Here is a 6,648-nt window from a genome sequence, read left to right as displayed (position 1 = left end):
GGACATGAGTGTGAGCAGTTAAGGTTCATGATTTCCTGAGGTCCATGAGTACCTTAAAGTGTTCACTGAGCCTATAAGCACCTCACATTGTTCACTGGGTTCATGAGCCGATAGTGTTGTTCACAGGAGTCATTATTACCTAATCATTATTCACTGTGATTCAGTGCTCAGGGGCAAAAGGAATGGGGGAGTGGCTGAGGTCGGAGGCATCGAGGTAGATGTACTTTCCATGTCTATAAGACTGACTCTGTTGTCTATCACACAAAGATCCGCCTTGGAGGTCAGCACTGGGTATCCTTAGCAAGTACATGGTGACTAAGTCACTGGAAGAAAAGAGCAGTCATTCAAGAGACAAAAAGAAAATGTTAGCAGTTTCATCTAACAATGGCTGACAAACAAGCTCAGAAAGAGGGATCAGCAAGAACTTCTGGTGGGACAGGATGAAATCTGAGTGTGTGGCCTCCCCAGAAGCAAAGGGACAGAATGTTTAAAGAAGAAAAAAACAGATGGGTGGTGTCCAGTGCTAATGAGAGGCAATAATTAATAAACAGCCATTATATTTAACTTGATTCAACTCTCAGTCATTATAGTTTTTTTTTTCCTGATGCTACAGTAAACACCATAACCAAAGGAACTTAGTAAGGGAAAGGATAGTTTCACTTTACACTTTAGATCCCATCTTTGAGAGAAGCCAAGGCAGAAGCTTGAAGCAGAAACCATAGAAGAATGAGTCCTTACTGCTTCATTCACAGGCTCAAGTCAAGATATCATTTCACTGCCCAGACCCACTTGTCTAGGGATGATATCACCCACAGTGGGCTGGACCCTCCTGAATCAAATGGCAATCAAGACAATACCCTATAGATGTGCTCACAGATCAAACGGAAGCAGTTCTTTAGTTGAGGTTCCCTTTTCCCAGGTGAGTCAAGGCAACACCCAAGATTATCATAACACCTGTGCCAAACAACACCAAACATGGCGGCAAGTGCCTGTAACCCAAGCATTTAGGAAACGAAGGTAGGAGGATTGGAAGTTCACAGTTAGACTGCTACCACTGTGATACATACTACAAAGCAAACTAGAAGTCAGCCCAGTCTACTGGAGACCCAGCCTTAGCACCTACCTGCAATACATAATTATGGCCACTAGAGTTCTGGACAAACAAGTGGTTGAAAACCTGGTTGGGAATAACCACCTACAGATAATGTCTTGAATTCAAGATCACCTAAACAGACTTTTTACCAATCAGTCCTTGTCTCTATGTCTACATCTGTTTTAAAATCTTTTGGTTGTGCATCCAATGTATTTAGAAACATTTTCTCCCCAGTCTTCCTCCCCAACAATTCACTCATCCCCAACAGAGTTACTCCTGCCCCCAAAGCAGCCACCCTCATCCCCAACACATCCTCATGGTTTCTCCCTGTGCAACTACAGCCACCTGTGTCCTGGAGATATCAACCTTCCTGTCATCCCTATAGGCCATATGCATGCCTCACCTGGGCTTTGGTGGGCTGTCACCGTGGGCTGGGACAAATTAGTGAGCTTTCATGAGACAGATGTGGCATGTTATCGTTCCTGGAGGCATCTTGAACAAAGGTCCCACATTGGCAGCTGGAGGTAGAATCTGGCCCACAGATGTCTTTTGTTGAATCCACAGATATTTCTTTAATTGAGTCAACATTTGAAAATGGAATATTTTACACAAAACGCCAGATTTTCAGCCTCTCTATTAAAAGTGACTATTTTGGCAACCCAAGCCCAAACTCATTTCCAGCAGAGACTGTCTGAGGCTGAGGGAACTTCTGGGTTCTTTGGTATGAGCAGGAACGTCGCAAGTCACCCTAAGACACAGTTCTCTGCATAGCTCACTGGAGTTTCTAAAGGTACCTGGAGTATTACAGCATTCATTCTTACAGCATCCTTCAGGGATGGACTCTAGAATTCTATCCTAGGTGGCTCTAAAAATCTCAGTAAAGTAAGTGACTTTGGCCCTTCACTGCCTCTTTACCCAGTGGCAGAACATGCCTCACCATCACCTCCCCATAACATAAGCCTCCAACTGAAAGATGCCCTCCAGATCACCAAAACGTTTCTGCCTCCTAACACAAGTTGTATGACTAATGTGTACTAAAACATGACTAATTACTAAGGAAAGCATCTTCGGTAGAGTGTAGCTATGATAGTATTGATGGTATTGATGATGTCATAACACACTTCATACGACTCACAGAGCTCTCTCTGGCTAGGGCCAAACGCTCCTCGGAAATCCACTCAAGCACTTAAGGAAACCTTTTATGGGTGCTCGAAGCCAGCCTCCTGAAAACCATAGATAGCCTGGAATTGTTTTCCTGACCCAAGGTGGCAAAACAAGAACAGACAATGGCTTAAAAGCCAGCTCTCCAGTAAAAGACTGGTAGCTTCCATTAGTTTTAACTCAAAGGGTGAGAATAATACAACAGTCCTCTCTGACACATCAAGATATGGTATGGTTTCCCTGTGGACAGTCAACACCAAGAACCTTCTACTTGTTTCCAGTACCCTCCCGGAACCCCCAAACACACATACCCCCCCCCAAAATGTACATGTGTCGATGTGAGGGCAGATGGCAAAGAAGAGAAGAAACTAGAGGAAAAACTATGGTCACATGCAGGACATCTACAAGCAGACTGGAGGGAAGAAGAGCATTTCCCAGAAGTCTGAGCCCTTTACAATGCTGCCATCACAAACATCCTGAAAGGTTTCATAGGAACTTCACCTATAAACCTCTAGAATTCCTCACTTTTTGAATGGTCTCTGCCTTCCCTCTATAAACTTAGATAAGAAGTGCTGAAACCCAAACCATTGAACTGAGAACGGGACCCCCATTGGAGGAGTTAGAGAAAGGATTGAAAGAGCTGAAGGAGATTGATAATGCCAACCAACCAGAGCTCCCAGGGACTAAACCACTACCCAAAGACTATACCTGGACTGACCCTGGGCTTCAGCTGCATATGTAGCAGAGGATAGCCTTGTTGGGCACCAATGGAAGGAGAAGCCCTTGGTCCTGCCAAGGCTGGATCCCCCAGTGTAGGGGAATGTTGGGGGGGCTGGAACAGGGAGTGCATAGGGAGGGGGACACTCTTACAGAAGAAGGGGTGGGAGATGGGATAAGGGGCTTATCTCCGGGAAACCAGAAAGGGAATAACATTTGAAATGTAAATAAAAAATATCCAATAAAAGAAAAAATTTAAAAATATATAAATAAAATGGTTATGAAAAAGAAAGGAAGGAAGGAAGGAAGGAAGGAAGAAAGAAAGAAAGAAAGAAAGAAAGAAAGAGAGAAAGATGGATGCAAGACTAACCCCATCAGTAAACAGCTGAGAGCTGAAATCATGTACTTTAGAGGGGAAAGCTGGTTAAAAAAAAAAAAAAAAGAAGTGCTGAAACCAAATTGCTGCCCAATGTTCCCCTCAGCTCTCAGAATGTACACATTCATTTTAGCAGAGAGCCAAGTGCCTTAAGGCAAAGGAGTGTTGTATTTTGTTGCCTCGATAGTTTGGGTCATCCCTAGTCCTCAAGCCGCAACTCACAGAGTTCTGGTTCAACCCTGATCCTGCACTGACGGTGAGGAAAAAAAAAAAAAAACTGGGATTTTTGTTTTACTGGAATCTGACCAGATTTGGGACAACTCTGGGTGATCATCAGAGGAGGCAGTCTCCCTTGGGCTCTCGACTTCCTTGTTGAGCTTTGTGTCCTCGGCTAACGCACCTTGGGTGCCCTGGTCTGCTGTCCTGGCTCCTGGATTTGAGTGAGTGGATGCCAGGAATGAAGGTGGCTGTGCGAGGGGTGGGTGAGAATCTGTCAAAGCGTATTGACCACAGAACACAACGCCGGGACCGTGAAGGAAGCCACAGCATGTTGTCCAACAGACAGGCATGTCCTGAGAAAATCTGAGCTGGGCAGCAAGAAAAGGAAAGGTCGGCAGAGGGGTCATCAAGAGGTTAGGCCCTTGCAGTTTGCCTAAACAGTGTCACCAGAGGAAACGCCAGTGAGGCTTGTCTGTGGAATCGGGGCTACAGAGCTCCCTGGCTTCTGATTGGTGCAGGTGCCTAAACCACAGCAACTCTTGTCCATGGTTGAAAGGTGGGAGCAATTGGAGGACACACTGATGTAAAACGGGGGGGGGGTGCAGATCAAGGACCCTGAGAACCAGCCCTTAACCACGGAAGCCATTCCCAAGGCCCCATGGTCCTCTGCAGTTTCCTAGACACGTGGCCTGTTCTCTGAGTTCCCCAGAGCTAAATTAGGACAGAGGCAGACAATTATTTTCTTTTTCTAGAGCTTAGAAGTAAGCACTACCTTCCAGCCAGTGTATATCCATGGGCTAGGATGGATAGCTATACGTACCACTAGTGTATAGCAGCATACAAACATATGCATACATACACATACATACACATGCACATACACACACACACTCAAATATTCATCCACATGTTCATGTACATACAGATATACACACAAATCTATATCATGCAGATAGGCACACATCTATATTACAGCAGTGCACACACACGTGGACACAGATACCTATATGTAAGCCATACGGAAATCAGCATGCTATACAGAAAACCGTGCATGTGCCTATGTGCACACAGAAATGTACATACACCTCCATGTGCTTACAGATGTATACACACCCATACTGATGTATCTTCACTTATTTCGGCAATGTACGCCAAAATATCACTCAAGGACTTATATGTTTTGACAGGTGCACCAAGGTGAGAACAGAGCATTCTTGCCCATCACTATCTGATTATTACTATTAACATTATAGTACATGAATAACATTTATCATATATACATTATATATATATTATTCTCTGAATATTAATGTTTCTATTCCAAGGGCTACATCCCAGCCAGCATTTCAAAAGTGGTAAACTAATGCGGCACTTCCAGAGAGCAAATACTGCTGTGTGGCCATTCTGCAGAAGGGGCTGTGGGTCTGGGAGGTAGGGGTTGACGTTAGATGTTTTTGCATAATCCTGCTGAAACAGCAGAAGGCACCTGACGCAGGCTGGAACACAGGTTTGTCTATGTGTCTGAAATGAAGCTTGACTCTGTGAGAGGAAGAGGTTAAAGCCATGTACTTTCACTTCAGTAATTAACTAAACAACCTTGTCCAAAGGCACATTACAACAACAACAAAAAAATGCTTGTAAAAAATTTTAAAATAGTGATTATTGGGGCCTTGCTTGCATTCGTCATTCCATAAAGTTACACTGATAGCTTTCGGAGAGCTTTACCAGTGATAATTCTGAAAGAGATCATCACCAGAAGTGGGCTTGGAGATACCACCCGTGGTTCCTTAGGACAGTGCAGTGAGCTCCACAGGTCATAGCCCAGAGCTGAGTGAGGAGGACACCTCTATGCTATTGAAACCCGGCACCCTGGAAAACGGGGTCTCTTCTGTCAACAGAAAGTGCCACGTTCAGGGACAGGATCAATGCCTATTTCTGGGAGTCAGGCTTCGGTGATAACTCAATACTAAGTACTTGACTGACTTGGGGAATCTGCAATCGGCTTTAAGATGCAATCTGCATCCTGCTGCTAAGGTCTCAGAGCCAGAGAGAAAGAGCAGGGCCACGCCCTGTCCACGAAAGGTATGGAAGGCCTGTCTTAATAAATAGGGCTAGAGAGGCTTGTTGAGGCTTCAGGTCCTGAAGTTCCGAGGAGGCTGGTGGTGCTTAGAAGGACTGTTAGGACACAGAGGGGCACTGAAGTCATGAAAGCCCCGAGTCTTGATTCTCATTCTAAGTGCCTTTTAAAGTAATGGGGATTTTGGTAGACCGCAATTCAATTGCTAAGTAATTGTATTGAATAAAATGTTCAAATGAAGTTAATTGGCCCACTTAACAGCCCAAAGACTGCTACATAAAATAAGGTACAATTTTGCAGGAAGAATTAAAAAGAAACTGTGAAGTCTGCTCCTCACCTCTCCAATCGGTGCCTTCTGTGAGTGGACCACTGGTGGACAGTGTCCCCACCCAATGTCCGTGTGCTTGGCTTCTCTTTCCTGGGTTATAGCCTTAAGCTGGGCTTCATTAGAATAGGAACAGACCCTTACATGGGACATTGAAGAAAGTGTGGTATTTGCTGAACAGCAGCAACTACAATAAAAATCGTGGATTTGGATAACATCAGCCATCATCTTGCTATCGATTGGCAAATCCAAGCCTCTCTTGACAGGTCTCTAATCTCCGTGATGGATGAAGAGTCCCTCTGTCCATGTGACTTGGCCGTAGGGTACTCAGACATTTGGTCAATGTTATTCTGGGTATGTCTGTCGGAGATTTTTATATGAGATCAGCATTTGAATCAGCAGAATGATGGGAAACAGGTTGACCCTCTGAATGTAAGGGGGCCCTGGATAATCCACTGAAGGTCTAACGAGAAAGAAAAACAAAATACCGACCACGGAAGAACTGCTTTTATCTACCTGATGGTCTTTAAACTGGGATTCTTGGCCTTTATCCTTCTTGAGCCTTAAATTTGGTGCCCTCAATTGACTGTACCTTAAATATAACTCTCTGGGGCTTCTTAACGTCCACAGTATGTGAGTCACTTCATTATGACTAATGTAATCCTTATTATCTATATATC

This window comes from Rattus norvegicus, chromosome 19 (genome assembly GCF_036323735.1).
Source record: "Rattus norvegicus strain BN/NHsdMcwi chromosome 19, GRCr8, whole genome shotgun sequence".
Lineage (NCBI taxonomy): Eukaryota > Metazoa > Chordata > Mammalia > Rodentia > Muridae > Rattus > Rattus norvegicus.
Note: the sequence above shows the minus strand (reverse complement) of the source record.